At 43.1% G+C, this 19,466-nt stretch overlaps 1 pseudogene; it reads right to left on the minus strand.

Moving 5' to 3' along the window:
* LOC128579128 (sphingosine-1-phosphate phosphatase 1-like) overlaps positions 1 to 14,365 on the minus strand; it is a 73,356-nt pseudogene extending 58,991 nt beyond the window's left edge.
* Between the last annotated feature and the right edge of the window lie 5,101 nt (positions 14,366 to 19,466).

The raw sequence follows: 19,466 nt of genomic DNA on the forward strand, positions 1-19,466 counted from the left end.
GCCCGGCTATTTTTTGGTTGCAGTTTGGCCGGGGCCGGGCTTGAACCCGCCACCCTCGGTATATGGGGCAGGCACCTTACCGACTGAGCCACAGGCACCGCCCTCGTTTTTGTTTTTTAAAGACAGGGTCTTGCTTTGTTGCCCAAGCTGGAGTGCAGTTATGCAATCATAGCTTATTGCAGTCTGGAACTCCTGGGCTCAACAGTGCTCCCATCTGAGCCTCCTTAGTAGCTGGGACTACAGGTACACACTACTGTGTCCAGCTAATTAAAAGATACATTATTTTTGAAAGATGGAGACTTTTACATTTTTTGTATTTACCTGGATGGAGTTGAACATTCTCTTTCGTAATGTATCTCAAGAATGGAAACGCAAGCGCCCTATGTAGTCATTACTAATTTGAAACTAGCAGATGAACAATGATAGGCCCACATGAGAGAAAAACACAATTAAATTCAAGTGGGGTTGAGGGAATGAGGGAGGGGACTCAGTAAGTTCCTACCTAACCGCACAATGTAGGGGTATATGGCCAGCTACAACTTGGATGCTACCTAAGAAATGCAAACAATGAAATACAACTGTATGTATGCTTTTATTAATCTGAAATTTAAAAATATTTTTATTTTTTTTGAGGCAGAGTCTTACTCTGTTGCCCTGGGTACAGTGCTGTGGTGTCATCATAGCACACAGCAACTTCAATGTCTTGGGCTCGGGGGATCCTCTTACCTCAGCCTCCTGAGTAGCTGGGACTACAGGAACTACAGGTGCTTGCCATGACACATGAGAGATTAAGGAGCAAAAATAAGAAAATATTCTGAGAGGTGAACCGAAGGAAATTGGAGTCCAGATTCTGTGTGGGCAACGTGGCCTTTATTCCACTCAGATGCGAGTGAGCTGAGTTCGAAAAAGAGGTCAGCATGTGGGTTAAGGTAGATGGGAATGTAAAAGTGTGGGGCTGTAGGGACTGCCACATTCATTTCTTCCTGGGCAGGATGTTCTGTTTGGGTGTTCTATTTGGGCGAGTCCTTACGTTTTGCACTCTCAACACCCAACTAGTTTTTCTACTTTTAGTGGAGCTTGGGTTCTCACTCTTGCTCAGGCTAGTCTCCAACTCCTGGACTCCAGTAATCTACCTGCCTTGGCCTCCCAGAGTGCTGGGATTGTAGGCCTGTGCCACCATGCCTGGCTGGGAGCAACAGTTTCAAGGAGGCAAGATTGGCCCAATCAGAACTCTCTGGGTGATCCTCTGAGTTTTTCTTGATTTTTCCAATGAAGTTTCTGTGAATCCCAAAGTGGAGTCCGGGCTGTGCCCCTGAAGTCGTTATGTTCCAACTTTGGCTTTAAAGCTCCAAGGTGTGAACTCCAGCTGCTGGGATTCACATGTGCAAAGCTGTGCAAGTCCATGCTGGGTACTCTGGGGTCATCTACAGAGGAGCATTACAATTAGACCCTTACTATTCCTGTCTCAGTCCTTCTTGCCTTCATCTCCTTTATTGATTGAGTTCCTTCATCTTATGGGTGAATAAAAAAGGAAAAACTAGGGTGAGGATGCTTCTTTTCATAGTTTGAGTAAATAAAGGAAGGGTAAGAATTTAAAACTAAGAGTTCAAAGGAAGTTTGTGGCCACGCTAACCCTCACTCTAGTGCAGTGGTTCTCAATCTTCCTAATGCCGCGGCCCTTTAATACAGTTCCTGTGATTATAAAAATCTCCTCTTTTCTTTTTTTGGAGACAGAGCCCCAAGCTGTCACCCTGAGTAGAGTGCCGTGGAATCACAGCTCACAGCAACCTCCAACTCCTGGGCTTAAGCAATTCTCTTGCCTCTGCCTCCCAAGTAGTTGGACTACAGGCGCCCGCCACAATGCCTGGCTATTTTCTGTTTCTAGCTGGATTCGAACCTGCCAGCTCTGGTGTATGTGGCTGGTGCCTTAGCCGCTTGAGCTACAGGCACCAAGCATCAAAAAAAAATCTCCTCTTTTCAATGTTCATTAACTTTCTTATCACCACGCCTGCTCAGAGGCTAGGACACCAGCCACATACAAAGGAGCTGGTGGGTTCGAATCCTGCCCAGGCCTGCCAAATGAAAGGAAAAGTAAGTGAAGCACCTTATTACTTAAAATATTAATAAATAAATAATTTTGGAGAGTGACTGTTCTGGTGATAAGAAAGTTGTTTGTTTGTTTTTTGAGACAGAGTCTCAAGCTGTCACCCTGGATAGAGTGCCTGGATAGAGTGCTTGGGCTTAAGCGATTCTCTAGCCTCAGCTTCCCAAGTAGCTGGAACTACAGGTGCCCGCCACAATGCCCAGCTATTTTTTTGGTTGTATGTGTCATTGTTGTTTGGCAGGCCCAGGCCAGGTTCGAAGCCACCAGCCTGGGTGTGTGTGGCCAGTGCCTACCCACTGAGCGATGGGCAACGCAAGAGGAGTAATTTTAAATAAAATTTACACAAACAGGCTCAGTGCCTGTAACTCAGTGAATAAGGGCTCCAGCTACATACCCCAAGGCTGGTGGGTTTGAGCCCAGCCAGGGCCTGCTAAACAACAATGACAACTGCAACCAAAATATAGCTGGGCATTGTGGCAGGCACCTGTGGTCCCAGCTACTTGGGAGGCTGAGGCAAGAGAATCACTTAAGCCCAAGAGTTTGAGGTTGCTGTGAACTGTGATGCCACAGCACTCTACTAGGGTGATGTAGTAAGACTCTGTCTCAAAAAAAAGGATATATTGGATATTTACCTCTACCTCCAAGATACATCAGTTTAATTGGCACTTTTGGATAACATTACTAACAACTGTTTGCGTAATTATTTTATTTTATTTTTTTTGGAGACAGAGTCTCACTATGTCACCCTCAGTAGAGGGATATGGCATCACAGCTCACAGCAACCTCAAACTCTTGGGCTTAAGTGATTCTCTTGCCTCAGCCTCCCAAGTAGCTGGGACTACGGGCGCCCACCACAATGCCTAGCTATTTTTTGTTGCAGTTGTCATTGTTGTATAGCAGGCCCGGGCTGGGCTCAAACCTACCAGCCTCAGTGTACATGGCTGGTGCCGTAACCACTGTGCTACAGGAGTCCAGCCAATATATCCTCTTTTTTGAGGAATGATCTGTAACTTGTTGTGATCAATTAATTGTAAACTCCCCAGGCCTCAGCCTGGCCAAGAGAATTGAGATGTAACAGATGTAAATATTGTGCCAGTTAGGAACGAGTTTGGTTGTCCATGGTGAAAGCTAAGTGTATGAAAGGTTGACCAGATACGTGATATTTAGAGTGTGACAGTCCTCCAACTGATCAGACACTACTTGGGGGGTAGTGTTCCCACTGTAGGAGGGTGGGCATCTAAGACCTGCTCTTAGGAGGTTGTTAGGATGGTGAGAGGACTCAAAATCATGCCTATGAAAAATACTTGAAGAAACAGATTTCTCCCCATGGCACTACAGAAGGCAAAAATAGAGCCAACTGCCTCTTTTTCCGGCTGGAACCATGGCGGCTGTTGAAGAGAAGAAAAAGAATGTTCCTGCTGTGCCAGAAACCCTTAAAAAAAAAAGCGAAAGAATTTCGCAGAGCTGAAAATCAAGCGTCTGAGAAAGAAGTGTGCCCAAAAGATGCTTCGAAAGGCAAGGAGGAAGCTTATCTATGAAGAAGCTAAGCATTATCATAAAGAATATAGGCAGATGTACAGAACTGAGATTCGGATGGCTAGGATGGCAAGAAAAGCTGGCAACTTCTATGTACCTGCAGAACCAAAATTGGCATTTGTCATCAGGATCAGAGGTATCGATGGTGTGAGTCCAAAGGTCCGAAAAGTGTTGCAGCTTCTTCGCCTTCGCCAGATCTTCAATGGAACTTTTGTTAAGCTCGACAAGGCTTCCATTAACATGCTGAGGACTGTAGAACCATATATTGCTTGGGGGTACCCAAATCTGAAGTCAGTAAATGAGCTAATCTACAAGTGTGGTTATGGCAAAATCAATAAGAAACGAATTGCGTTGACTGATAACAGTTTGATTGCGCAGTCTCTTGGTAAATATGGCATCATCTGCATGCAGGATCTGATTCATGAGATCTATACTGTTGGAAAACGCTTCAAAGAAGCAAATAACTTCTTGCGGCCCTTTAAGTTATCATCTCCACGGGGAGGGATGAAGAAAAAAACAACCCACTTTGTACAAGGTGGAGATGCTGGTAACAGGGAAGATAAAATCAATAGGCTTATTAGAAGAATGAACTAAGGTATCTGCCCTGATTGTTTTTGTAATCTGGTCAGTTAATAAACTGTAACTGCTTTCAAATTGAAAAAAAAAAAAATAGAGCCAACTGATAGATACCACAGAAAGGCAGATTTTAGCTCGAATTGAGGAGTTATTCATGCTAGAACACTCCCAAAATAAAATGAGTTGTTGGAGGAAGTAGTTAAATTTCTAGTAGTAGTTAAAGTAATAGCCTTCCAACAGCTCAAGAAAAGCATAGCCCATGGAAATAGGACATAGCCAGATGTGAAATGTTTCAGGCAGCCCTATTCACTTAGGCTTGTCCTGTTCTGACTCAATTTGCAATAGCCTCCATCCTGGAATGCTTGTTCACTGTAAAATTTGGTTCCCACTTTTTCTTAAAAAATTAAAGTGTTGGGCGGCACCTGTGGCTCAGCGAGTAGGGCGCTGGCCCCACATGCCGAGGGTGGCGGGTTCAAACCCAGCCCCGGTCAAACTGCAACAACAAAAAAAAATAGCCGGGCGTTGTGGCAGGCGCCTATAGTCCCAGCTACTAGGGAGGCTGAGGCAAGAGAATCGCGGAAGCCCAGGAGTTAGAGGTTGCTGTGAGCCGTGTGACGCCACGGCACTCTATCCGAGGGTGGTACAGTGAGACTCTGTCTCTACAAAAAAAAAAAAAAAAAAATTAAAGTGTTAGAAGAGTTAAAAGAAAAAAAAAGAAAGGCCATAATTTATTGAAGATTTACAATGTACCAATTACTATTCTAAATAGTTTACATGAATTAACTGATTGTATCCTTCAAAATCATCCTAGAAAAGAAGGGCGGTGCCCATAGCTCAGTGGCTAGGGCACTGGCCACATACACCGAGGCTGGTGGGTTCAAACCCAGCCTGGGTCAGCTAAAAAACCAACAGTGAAAATTGCTACAACAACAACAACAAAAAATAGCCAAGCATTGCGGCAGATACTTGTAGTCCCAGCTACTTGGGAGGCTGAGGCAAGAGAATCACTTATGCCCAAGAGTTTGATGTGATTGTGAGTTGTGACACCATAGTACTCTACTCAGGGCAACAGCTTGAGACTCTGTCTCAAAAAAAAAAAAAAAAGAAAAAAAAGAAAATCCTAGAAGGAAGTATTATTATCCTCAGTTTAACTATAAGGAAACTGGGCATGTTTCTCACCTTTTGGCTACGATCAAGTGAAGATAAGGAAACTGGGTCTGGGTGCAGTGGCTCAGGCCTGTAATCCCAGTACTTTGGGAGGTCAAGGCAGGAAGACCACTTGAGGCCAGGAGTTCTAGACCAGCCTGAGCAACAAAGCAAGACTCCAGCTCTATACAAAAAGAAAAAAGAGAAAAAAGGGGAAACTGAATTTATTTGCCCAAGGCCAGGCAGCTAGAAAATGGCAAATTTGAATCCACAGAGTCTGACTCCAAAGCTTGAGTTCTATCTATCATTTATTTATTTCTGTGACACAAGGTCTAGCTTTATTGCCCAGCTTGCAGTGAGCTGTGGTCTGGCTTGACAGATAGGTCTCATGCCAGACCACAGCTCACTGTAACCTCCAACTTCCACACTCAAGCAATCTTCCTGCCTCACCTTCCCAAGTAGCTGGGAGGTACAAGACACCACTCCCAGGTAATTTTTTATTTTTATTTTTTAGAGACCGGTGTCTTCTTTTTTTGTCTTAGGCTGATGTTGAGCTCCTGGCTTCAAATGATCTTCCTGCCCTGGCCTCCCAAAGTGCTAGGTTTACAGATATCAGCTGCCATGCTCAGTGTATTTTTAATTTTTATTTTTGTTTCTATTTGTTTGTTTGTGGAGATGGGATCTCCATCTGTTGTCTAAGCTAAAGTACAGTGGCATCATCATAGCTCACAGCAACCTCAAACTCCTGGGCTCAAGTGATCCCCCTATCTCAGCCTCCTGAGTAGCTGGAACTACAGGTGCACCTTACCACATCTGCCAAGTAGTTCTACTTTTTGTAGGTATGTGGTCCTCCTTGTGTTGCTTAGGCTGGTCTTAAACTCCCAGCCTCAAGTTATCCTCCTGCATCAGCCTCCCAGGTAGCTGGAATTACAGGTGCTTGGGCCACCATTCCTAGTCCAAATCCTATTCAAGTAAAGGCTTGTAGACTAATGATAGGGGTGGGGTGGGGTGAAAGGTGTGCTGGGAGATCAGTTCTGGCTAGGATGAAATTTACATGAGACTAATAGCTACATTTGTTGGACATTTATTGTGTGTCAGGCATTGGACTAAGGATCTCACATACATTAAGAGATAATACAGTAAAGCACCTGTCTGAGGGTTGAGTACATTATAATACTCAATTTACTACTCACTGGTAAGTTACTACTGTGATCACTTCTAATCCTCTCTACAACTATATTAGATGGGTTTTAGTGTATCCACTTTGTTAATGGAGAAGTGAAGTCTTGAGAGATTAAGTAAATCACCCAAGGTGAAACAGCCAGTTATTCCTGCAGCCAGCAAATGAACTCAAATCCATCTGCCTGAACCTATAACCCTATCCTATGCACTTTACCCTGCTTCCCCTCGAGCACCCACTCTTCCAACGTGGAAGTTTTGTGGTTCTCTGAAACCAGACAGAAAATGATAACTTTAACTTGAAAAAAGAAGTCTACACAAACTTAGATAAATATTACAAATTAGTACAACATTTAGCTATTTGAAGTTAAATCATAAATAGTAGGACAAATGTATATCACAAGTACAAGGAAATTGCATCGGTTTTGTCTTTTAATTTTCAAACCCTCTTATTTATCAGCTACAAATAGTCTTCCTGGTTCTTCTCTTTCCAGGTGCCAATAAATGAAGAGAAACTCAGTGTCAGAACAGTGATTATGAAAGTTAAATAGCCCCGAAGGATCAGAAGTGAATAAAAAAGGCTTAGGGGCTACGACTTAAAAGCCTTTGAAGAAAAAAGGACTTGACACCATAATTGCAGTCTCCTGCAGAGGGTTGAACTGTAATTGTGTTCTCTGCCTTAAGTGAGCAGCTGGAAAAGGCTGCTTGGCCTGTTAGAGGTACAGAGAAAAGTCCAGCACTGGTCTACGTAGATATACATGGAAACCGGCCAACAGGCTGGGCACAAATGGTGAAGAAGTCACCAAGACAAATCAAAACCCAAAGCCTCTGCTACAAGTGCATGAGTACAATTGTGGCCTTCAAGGTGAAGAAACCCCAAGTCAAAAATCTGGCCCATATTGTCCCAATATCTTCATATTATGCATATTTACAGGCTTGTCAGAAGTCCCCATTTATAGCATGTTCTTTCTATATACAAAGCTCCTTTAGGCTGTGGCTCATGCCTATAATCCTAACACTCTGGGAAGCATAGGATGCCTTGAGCTCAGGAGTTCAAGACCAGCCTGAGCAATGGGCTAGCCGGGTGTTTTGGCAGGCGCTTGGCGTCCCAGCTACTCAGGAGACTGAGGCAGGAGGATCACTTCAGCCCAGGAGTTTGAGGTTGCTGTGAGCTAGTCTGATGCCATGGCACTCTAGCTTGGGCAACAGAGTCAGACTATCTCAAAAATAAATAAATAAAACAAAAATTCAGATAGAACCAGAGAAACAAACCCATGGGGCCTTAGCAGAGCCTTTAGAAATGATTCCATAAGGACCTTTCATAAATAGAACACATAGAATTCCCACAACAAATAACTCGGAGGATGAACTCCGTCAAAAACAGGAAAGGAAGCAGAAAAGTCAAAAGTCAACAAAAGTCAAAAGAGCCAACCATAAATGTAACAAAAGACCAGACACTGAAGGAGACCAATAATATGAAAGTGTATTTAGGAAACAGTAGGGACTCTGAGGAGGGGGCTGGAAAGAACATTATAGAAAAGAACAGAGAGAGAATGAGAGATGTGATTTAAAAAAAAAAAAACCAGAAGGTAGTGCAAAAAGGAAAAAGAATACTATGTGAAAGAAAATTTAAGGAATATAAAAACCAGAATGCCTCTAGTAAAAACTTCTAGAGGAGATGAAGAGAGAATGGAAGATAAATATTCAGAGACAAATAATAATGGAGAATTTTCCCAGACATGAATCCTATGATTAAAAATTCTAGTTACTCTTAATTAGGATACATACAAGCAAAATAACACTTACACGCACTGAAGTTAAACAGTAGAAATCAAAGACAACTAGCAAATATCCAAAAGTACTGAAGAGATGGAAGGGTAGGAACTGGGGAACAGATTAGGGTCAGGTTCGGACTGTCCCGGATTTCTCTTCAGTAGGCTTGTCATTAGCACTTTACCAGATCTGAAATCTGGACATCGAAGCTCAGTGAAGTTAGGGGTATTTCTTCTCAATAGCTACAGTGCTCAGACACAGGCAGCAGGGATAGCTGTTCCATTATTTCTGCTACCAGGTTTCCAGACAGGAGGAGAGTTTGAAGAAGACCCAGTGAAAATGAAGCTTCCATTAGGGAGAAAACAAGTAGCATAAAAGTTATTATATCCTCATGTTGCTCTTTGAAAAATTGTGGACATTCTTTCTGCACAGAGCCAGAGCCAGCCTCTCGTGACAAACTCTGTTCAGTAGAACTACGTGATCCCTTTACTGACCTTCCGTTTGTCAGCCTGTCTCTTACTTCTATTCTCCCTCATCACCCATTGCTTAGAAACTATTTTTTCTTTTTTTGAGACAGAGTCTCACTCTGTGCACTGGATAGAGTGTCGAGGCATCCTAGCTCACAGCAACCTCAAACTCCTAGGCCCAAGCAATCCTCCTGTCTCAGTCTCCCAAATAGCTAAGAGTACAAGCAACTGCCACAATGCCCTTCTAGTTTTTTTGATTTTTAGTAGCGACGGGGTCTTGCTCTTGCTCAGACTGGTCTGGAACTCCTGAGAGCGAACAATCCACCTGTGTTGGCCTCCCAACGTGCTGGGACTACAGGTGCAGCCATCACCTCCAGCCAGCTTAGAAACTCTTTATTCTATACCTTAGAACACTCGTGTGCTATGAGAGGATCTTAGATCTGCTGTGAAATTTTTAAAAATCATTGATTAAGTTCTTTTACTTTTTAATTTTTTTATTTTCACATATACATGTGTTCACTAGGCTCCCACTTTTTGCCTTCACAAAATTAAAAAGGCTTAAAATGTAACAACAATAACAATGTTTAAGGTAGGGAACAGAAACAAAAACCTTGCAAAGAACGAACGAAATCAAACACATTCAGAAAAGAAATCAGACAATTGCTGCAACAAAGTATTAAGCAATAATAATAATAGTAATGCAAAGAAAGTAACATTCACATTGTCAAATAAGAGTATGTCTATTATAGACTGCTTTGACTCTGAGGTTCAGTATGGAGTCAGATTAACCTCTTCTTATTATTTTTTTCCCCAAAGTATCAAAGAAGAGAAAACTAATATTTATAAACAAAAATAAAAGATAATTTTTGAAAACAGATCATGCCAAATCTTATAGACAATAGAAAAAGAGAAATACTTCAAAATAATTCTACTTAATCTGGATACACCTGATGGTTAAGTTATTACCAAAAGAAGTTCAAGGCACAGTAAGTATATTCCTTTTTCTTTTTTTTTGATCCACATAATTTAAGTGTGCTATGGAAGTTTAACTACAGGTTTGAGTGTGCTGTGAGATTTAAAAAAAAAAAAAAAGGTTGAAAAACATTGCTTTACACTTTTTTTTTTTTTTTTTTAGTTTCCTTCAGATTTTGCCACAAGATGGAAACAGCTACTGAAGGAGGAGAGTTAACAGCAGCCAGAAATGTACCTGGAGAGGTTAAGTTTGAACAATGCTACAAATGCAGATATACAAAAATAGAGTATCCCTTATTTTCCACAACTGACTGAAACCTCTCTTGAGCACTGGATCTACAGATGGAAGGTGGGAACATAAGCCTGCCATTTTAAGGTATCTCCATTTCTCCTGTTTCTTTCTTTCTTTTCTTCGCTTTCTGAAATTGAGATAGGGTCTCTCACTCTGTTGCTCCTGCTGGAGTGACATGGTGTTATCATAGCTCACTGCGACCTTGACCTCCTGGGCTCAAGGCAGCCTCCTGCCTCAGTCTCCCAAGTAGCTAGGACTACAGGCGTGCTCCACTGTGCCTGACTAATTTTCTTGTTTTTTGTAGAGACAAAACTTCTCTGTCTTCCTCAGGGTCGTCTCAGACTTCTGGCCTCTGCCCCCCAAAATGCTAGGATTGCAGACAAAAGACACCACTTTCTGCATGCTTCAACACTGCATTCCAGGTAAGTGTATTTGGGAAGTCTTCCAGAATCCACTCCTAGCTCGGTGCCTGTAGTTCAGTGGTTAGGGCGCCAGCCACATACACCTGGGCTGGTGGGTTCAAACCCGGCCCAGGCGTGGTAAACAACAATGACAAGTACCAAAAAAAAAAAAAAATAGCCGGGCGTTGTGACAGGCGCCTGTAGTCCCAACTACTTGGGAGGCTGAGGCCAGAGAATTGCTTAAGCCCAAGAATTAGAGGTTGCTGTGAGCTGTGACTCCACAGCACTCTACCGAGGATGGCACAATAAGACTCTGTCTCAAAAAAAAAAAAAAAAACCCAAACCAGAATTCACTCCTGAATTTTCAGTCATTAGCTTTACCACACATTTTTTATCTCCACATTCATTTCTTTTTTTCCTTTATTTTAAAATTTTAAGGGGATACAAATTTTTTTTCATGGATACCTTGTATAATGCTTAAGTCAGAGCTTTTAGTGTGCCCATCACCAGAACGATGTTCATTGTACTGATAGGTAAGATTTTATTCCTCATCCCCACCCCACTCTCGGTTTCCAGGGTCCTTTACAGCTCTTTGTGCTTGTGTGTGCCCATCTGTTAGCTCCCAATTATAAGTAACAACATATCTGCACTCATTTCTTCTATTCCCAATCTTACTGTCCTTGGGAGGGTTCCTTATTCTAGGTCCTATTTCTCACAACTCAAGTACAAGATGGGGAATAGGAAGACTTCGGACATGCAAAGACTCAAAAGACAAACAAAATGGGTGGCACCTGTGGCTCAAAGGGGTAGGGCGCCGGCCCCATATACCGAGGGTGGCGGGTTCAAACCCAGCCCCGGCCAAACTGCAACAACAAAAAAATAGCCGGGCGTTGTGGCGGGCGCCTGTAGTCCCAGCTACTCGGGAGGCTGAGGCAAGAGAATCGCTTAAGCCCAGGAGTTGGAGGTTGCTGCGAGCTGTGTGACGCCACGGCACTCTACCGCGGGCGGTACAGTGAGACTCTGTCTCTACAAAAAAAAAAAAACAAACTATAATGTAAGCTTATTTTGGTAATTCAAATAACCATGAATACTAGATCATTTAAACTGGTAATTAAATACTAGATCATTTAAAAACTACAATGTAAGCACACAACATAGCTACATAGCTACTTGCTGAGGTGTTATAACAGGCCCTATTTTTATAGAATCCTAAAAGTCCCATGAAAATAAGAGAAACATCAGCTAGTGAGCAAATACCATGCCAAACACAGTTCACTGACAATCTTAGATTATGAACTATTTAGATTAAACGAAAAATTTCAGATACTGATTTATTGTGCAAACAGGCAGCATTGCTTCACAAATAGGAAAAGACTTCCAGATGACGCTTCCCTCCTAATCCTGTCATCCTCACTATGCACATTACATATTTTCCATGTTATTTTAAGAGAGATGCACTACACAGAGTATCTAGGGGGATAAAGTTTTATCTACACTGAAATCAAAAGTGGGATAGGTAAGGTTATCAGAAAGGAGTTTTGGCATTAATGTGTATTTGTCGATCTAAGAAGATTTTGTTCAGTAAAGGGGGAAAATAGAGGATGTCTGCTTCCTTAGAATCGCCATAATCATGCACTTTATTTTTTTTTCCTTACTGTCACTGAAGACGGAACACACTTTATTCTTAAATTAAGGGACTGATTTACAGCATAAGTAAATCTTTTAACAATGTAAAAGACAAATAAAGCAATCCCAGAAATCTAAGAATAAACAGTTCTTCTATACAAAAGACATTTAGTTTTGTTTTTTTTTTTTTTTTTTTTTTTGCCTTTTCTTGCAAATAGACACAAGACCAGTGCAGAAAGATAATTAGTTTTAAACCTAAGTAACATTTATGGACCATGGAGAACTCAAAATTGGAGGGCCAAAAGAAGTAGGCAAAATAAAAATAACTACCATTAAAAACTCTTTCCTGGCTAGGCACCTGTAGCTCAAGCAGCTAGGGCACCAGCCACATACAATGGAGCTGGTGGGTTCAAATCCAGCCGGGGCCTGCCAAACAATGACAATTTCAACTTAAAAAAATAGCTGGGTGTTGTGGTGGATGTCTGCAGTCCCAGCTACTTGGGAGGATGAGGCAAGAGAATTGCTTAAGCTCAAGAGTTTGAGGTTGCTCTGAGCTGTGATATCACAGCACTCTACTGAGGGTGACAGCTTGAAGCTCTGTCTCCAAAAAACAAACAAAAAAAACTCTTTTTTGATGGTCAGGCTGACCCTGCTGTCCTATTTGCCACTTTTATAAACCCACCAGTCTGATTAAGGACCCTATCTTTAAGAAAAACTTTTAAACCATGCATTTTTTAGAGTTATTGCAACAATAACACTGTTGTAGCCTAACAATTGATACTTGCAGATCAATGGTCCAGAAGATTATTAAACCTTCTATCAGCAAAACAGCAACAACATCTCTTGAGACCATGCTCCATTAACTTCCATTAAGGGTAGATTTCAGCTGAAAATTCTTTACTTCACTATTTGGAACTAGCACGTTTGTTTTGAAATTATACTAAGGTTTTATAAACAGTCTCAGTGAATCTCATGACTTTATCTAATACCTATGTCTGAAATAGAATAAGTTTTAGGGAAAACAACATATGTTAACTATAAAACTGGGTCATAGTTTCCTAACAATCAGTTACAAGGAAAATACACTTTCACTGCGCAACACAAGAATTAAAGCAGTTAATTTATTTTTTAGAGACAGAGTCTCACTATTTCACCCTCGGTAGAGTGCCAAGGCGTCACAGCTCACAGCAACCTCTAACTCTTGAGCGCAAGCGAGCCTCTTGCCTCAGCCTGCCCAGTAGCTGGGACTACAGGGGCCCGCGACAACTCCCAGTTATTTTTTTGTTGCAGTTTGGCCGGGGCGGGTTTGAACTTACCCACTGAGCCCAGTAATTAAGGCAGTTTAAAAACTCAAAGTCCAACCATAATGTATTACTCCATTAAAGGTTTTCCCTTTGGGTTCTAAGAAGGGCTCTGGTATCACAACAGAAATTATTCGAATCTCTAGGCTTCACTTATTACTTAATTTTTTTAAACCCAGAAAGGCCTGTTTGAGGAAACTGACAGACGGTAGAAAGACAGATTTTGGAGGGGACTGGCCAAATTTAAAATAACTATACAGAGCAAAGAGAACTCCAAGCTTTTAATTGCCCCAAGCTGAGCGGGGAAAGGGGAGGGATTCTTACCTGCCAGCGGCCATAGGTGAGGAGGACCATGGAAATGGGGATGGCGGTGCCGGACATGGCATGCGTGGAGGGCATGCTGTACTCGGAGTTGTAGAAGACCTCCAACTTCACCACAGGCGGCGAGACGGCGGGGCCAGCGGATGATGTGCTTGGTGCACTGGCCCAGGTACATGACCAGCACCCAGATGACCACGAGCCTCTGGCCCACCAGGGGGTCCAGGTTCCAGATCCAGAAGGGGAAGAACATGATGTAAAAGAGTTCGTTGCCCAACTCCGTGCCGAAGCAGAACAGGTAGTAGAGCGGCCCGTTGCTCACGCAGGCCAGCTCGCCCTCCTCGCCGGTCAGCGAGTTGCCCGCGCGCCGTGGCGAGGCCCGGCCCAGCTGGGCGGCCAGCCCGTTCCGCACGCCGTTGGGGGCCCCGCCGCCGCCCGGCTTGGCGGGACACTGATTGCGGTCCTCCCGGGCGGCCGCGCGTCCCCGGGGGCCCTCGCCTGCCGCTCTCGCCGCCAGGGGTCTCCGGCTCGGGGCGCCTCCGCCTCCTCATCCTCCCTCAGGTCGGCGGAGCGCTTGGCAGCGCTTCCATCCCGCACAGCCGCTGGAAACGGGCCACTTTCTGCGGCTCCTGCAGCCAGCCGGCCAGTCGGGCCAGGCGCTGCCTCAGCGACATGATAACGGACCCGCCGGGAAGGCAGGCTGGCCCCCTGCGAAGCCCCGAACCGTCCCCGCGCGCCCGGTCAGCAGCAGCGGCAGCTGCGCCTCCCTCTAACCGCGGGACTCTGACCGGTGACGGCGCCACAGGCCGCAGAGACCGCTGCGCCCCCGCCCTGCGCGCCCCTCCCTTGCCGCGCGCGCTCCGCCTCCTCCCACGGCCTCCACGCGCCCGCGCGGGCCGTGTCCCGCCCCCCGCAGCTCTTATAAGGGCCGCGCAGTGCTTTGCTACCCCTGGCGCATCCGGCTGCTTCTCGGGAAGGCCAGCGGGCTGTCGTACAAGGTTCTCCGGAATACCCGCCACCTGGCGGTGCTCGGCTGGCAGGCCGTAATGTGTTCCTCCTCCTCCATCTTCGGCATGGGTCTCCGCAGACTAGTGTTGCCGGATTCCCGCTATGAAACATAGACTTGGAGAGGCCGCGATCTTGGTGCATGCTTTGGAGAGGCCAGTGACCCAGCAGCCGGACTTCCTGCTGGCACAGAATCAAATGGCTAATGATGAATGCAGGCGAAGTAACCACCACGCGCAGGAATCGCTTGACACAAGTAATTAACAGCTAATTACAGAGCTGTAGCGGACGACTGATGTCTCGAAAGCTATGTGTAAAGACTAGATGTAGACCCCAAGACAGGACCAGGAACTATAATCAGTAAAATTAACAACTGTGGTCTACAAAAGAAAATCCAATCACCTACAGCTTCAAAATATTGTCATTGGTCAGATATTTTGACAAAGGTTAAGAGAGCACAGGTGTTCTTGCCTTACGTGTAAAAATTCCTTGTAGGGAAGTCTGTCGCTAGACAGTTTGCACAGAGGAAATGTGGTTCGTGGCTGAATGCCTTGTGTAAATTTTTGAGTTGTATGTATATATAGAGTGACTTAAAATGTCCTTGACTCACAACTTACAAACTCTTTCTTGAGGAAACAGTTTATAAAAGATCTCTGAACCCTAATTCCAGGAAGTTGTTTCAGGTAAGGAGGATGCCCATAATTAAAGAATTTGAATTACTTACAAGAAACAGGCTGGAAAGTTCCCATGCACTTAAGTCATTAGAAACATTTTTATTTCCCAGGCAGGGTTATTGTCCTCCTCCCTCTCCACTTGCTAAACTGTGGCCATAGAGAGGGGAATAAATCATCCACACCCTCACAGTATAAAGAAGAGACAGAGGACCATCTCTAGAGTATAAAGCAGGTGGCAAGTGTAAAATCAATAAATAAACAACATGCCCTGGAAAGGAGAAGGAACAAGTTTGGGAACAGCAAGAAAGGTGTTAAAAGATCCTGTTTAGCTGGATTTTTTTTTGGCCGGGGATGGGTTTGAACCTGCCACCTCTGGCATATGGGACCGGCGCCCTACTCCTTGAGCCACAGGCACCGCCCTAGCTGGATTTTAATTAAAGAACAAGTTACGAATAGCTGAAGAAGTCCTCATAAGGGAAAGATAGAGGACAGGGGATAAGAACATGCAAAGATATTTTTGGCAAACAATAGCTCCTAGAACAGTGGTTCTCAACCTTCCTAATGTCATGGGCCCTTTAATACAGTTCACGACCCACAGGTTGAGAACCTAGGAACAGCAATTGGAAAAGGGAGGGTAGGAGGAGGTTGTACAGCCTTGAATGCCAAGCTAGGGATTTTATTTTATACTCAATGGGAGCCATGGAAATCTTTCATACATACACTAGGGAGCGATAACATCAGAACTGTGTTTTTTGAAAGATAATAGGGAAGGAAATCAAAGATGAATTGCCAGAGGTCAGAGACCAAAGGCTAGGTAAATAATTAGAAAATGATTGCAGTAATCAGGTGAGAGAGAATGAAGGCTTGAACTAGAACCAGGTTCTGGGAGTTGGAAGGAAGGAGATAGATTTGAATGAAATTTTGGAATTAGGAAAATAAAGTGTTTTCATTTGGATTCATAGGTCTGCAGGCAAATAGTAAGCCATCCATCCCTGACTGGAACACGTTGTATGTCTTATACTGAGGCACTAACAATCTAATGAGGGAGACAAAAACATGAGAAAAGGTGCGAGTATACTCAAAGAAGTATTCTTGCATTCTGGCAAGGCACAGTGGCTCCCACCTGCAATCCTAGCTCTTTAGGAGGCCAAAGTAGGAGGATCTCTTGAGCCCAGAATAGGAAACCAAACCAGGAAATACAGGAAGACATTGTCTCTACCAGAAAAGGGGGAGGGATTATTCAGATTCATCCAAGAAATTTTCATTCTGGGGACTATTTAGTCCAAAGATGGAAGAGAGAAAGAAAAGTACATAAAATAAAGTAGAAAGTGATCTACTTTGCATCTTTATAGTCCAAAACTAAATCATGACTCTATTAACATTGGTGTATTTTGTGTGAATGCAATATTATTTTCTTTAACATTAGTGTGAGCAAAGATGATGGGAAGATAGGAATTTGGCCTATGACTGCACTAAAGAAGGAAAATAATGCAAGTTGACAAAGCTCGAAAGGGCTGACACTGTCCTGCTGGTGTAATAAGTTTTTGTTAATGGTAAGGACAAGGTCATAGCTGTATACCAACGAGTCATGGTGAAAACAATATTCTGCTGGTTTCTATTTACATTCGCTCTGACCTTTGTATAACAGAATGTCATAAAACTTAATAGAAATTTATACCAAAAGATTCAAATATAGAGTGTCCCCCAAAGTTGCCATATATAGGGAAAAATGGGTAATTGTAGCTAAATGTAACTCAATTTACAAAATATTCTTTATGAAATTTTACAAAGAGGTAGCCAACACATAGTAATTTTTGTAAATATTTTGTATTTTCCCCTACATATGGTGATTTGGGGGACATTCTATGGCAAGCATTTTTATCATACAGCATAAACATTTAAAAAAATATATTGCTGGCTGGATGCAGTGGCTCACACCTGTAATCCGAGCACTCTGGGAGGCTGAGGCTGGTGGATTGCTTGAGCTCACGAGTTCAAGACCAGCCTAAGCAAAAGTGAGACCTCAGCTCTACTAAAAATAGAAAAACCAAAAAAAAAAAAATAGAAAAACTGAGGCCAGGAGATTGCTTGAGTCCAAGAGTTGGAGGTTGCTGTGACTCTGCCTCACAAAAAAAAAAAAAAAAAAAAAAAAAAAAAAAATATATATATATATATATATATATATATATAACTGTCAAGTAAGAATATACTGCTATACTGCGTGGGATTCATATCTTATTTGCAAAACCAAGTAAGAATATCTATCATAGGCTCAGTGCCTATAGCTCAGCGGCAAGGGCACCAGCCACAAACACCAGAGCTGGCGGGTTCAAATCCAGCCTGGGCCTGCCAAACAATAATGACAACTACAACCAAAAAATAGCCAGGCGTTGTGGTGGGTGCCTGTAGTCCCAGCTACTTGGGTGGCAGAGGCAAGAGAATTGCTTAGGCCTAAGAGTTTGGGTTGCTGTGAGCTATGATGCTACAGCACTCTACCCAGGTGACAGCTTGAGACTCTTATTTCCAAAAAAAAAAAAAAGAATATCTACCGGGTGGTGTCTGTGGCTCAGTCAATAAGGCACCGGCCCCATATACTGAGGGTGGCAGGTTCAAACCCGGCACCAACTGAACTGCAACAACAAAAAAATAGCCGGGCATTGTGGCGGGCATCTGTAATTCCAGCTACTCGGGAGGCTGAGACAGGAGAATTGCTTAAGCCCAAGAGTTTGAGGTTGCTGTGAGCTGTGACGCCACAGCACTCTACTGAGGGGGACATAATAAAATCCTGTCTCAAAAAAAAAAGTCTATGTGAAAAAGATTTTAATATTACATACATTTAAACTGAAATACATAGAAGGACATAAGAAAACTATGAAGCATGGATTAAGATACAATTCTCATATCTATGGTAGATATTATTATTATTATTTTTTTTTTTTGTAGAGACAGAGTCTCACTTTATGGCCTCAGTAGAGTGCCGGGGCATCACACAGCTCACAGCAACCTCCAACTCCTGGGCTTAAGAAATTCTCCTGTCTCAGCCTCCCGAGTAGCTGGAATTACAGGCGCCCGCCACAACGCCCGGCTATTTTTTTGTTGTTGCAGTTCGGTTGGTGCCGGGTTTGAATCTACCACCCTCAGTATGTGGGGCAGGTGCCTTACTGACTGAGCCACAGACACCACCCGGTAGATATTCTTTTTTTTTTCAGTAGCTGAAACTATAGGCGCCTGCCATAACGTCCGGCTATTTTTTTTTGTTGTAATTGTCATTGTTGTTTGGCAGGCCTGGGCTGGGTTTGAACCCACCAGCTCTGTGTATGTGGCTGGCACTGACATAGATATTCTATAAAGGTAATGTATTACTGAATTTCTAATGAACTTTCATAAAAGTAGTAAGGAAAACAAAATATGCAGTCTTAGCCTAGGATGTTGTACCTTTGACAAGTAATTTAAATTAAGCTTATATTTTAGCATATTGGGTTGAAGTGAACTACTGATTCAACCACTTTTACAATGAGGTCAAAGAACTTTATACACCTCCTATCAGGCCTGTAATCCTGGCTCTCTGGGAGGCCATGGTAGATGGATTGCCTAACTAAGCTCAGGAGTTGGAGACCAGCCTGAGCAAAACTGAGACCCTGTCTCTGAAAATAATCTGGCGTTGTAGCAGGCGCCTGTACTCCCAGCTACTTGCGAAGCTGAGGTAAGAGAATTGCTTGGGCCCAATAGTTTGAGGTTGCTGTGCGCTATGACACCATAGGACTCTACTGAGGGGGACATAGTGAGACTCTGTCTCAAAAACAAAAACAAACAAAAAAACCTTGTATTTATGTTGTATCTTTTACTTTCTGTTTTTAAAAATAATTTTCTCCTTATTAAGGAACACATTTCCTAATTAGATGAATGCTTTTTCCCTGCCAGAAACATTACAGTCTATCCTTTCCACAATCATGTTCACTTACTCTAACCCTCCCCACTTTCATGATAGTTCTCCTTCCTTTCTCACCTATGTAAATACAAATAAGAAATAAGTCCTCCTGTATTTGTGAAATGTAATATTTACATTAATTTGTATTAATATAAAATATTTAAAAGA

Source organism: Nycticebus coucang, chromosome Y (assembly GCF_027406575.1).
Source record: "Nycticebus coucang isolate mNycCou1 chromosome Y, mNycCou1.pri, whole genome shotgun sequence".
NCBI classification, from domain to species: Eukaryota; Metazoa; Chordata; class Mammalia; order Primates; family Lorisidae; genus Nycticebus; species Nycticebus coucang.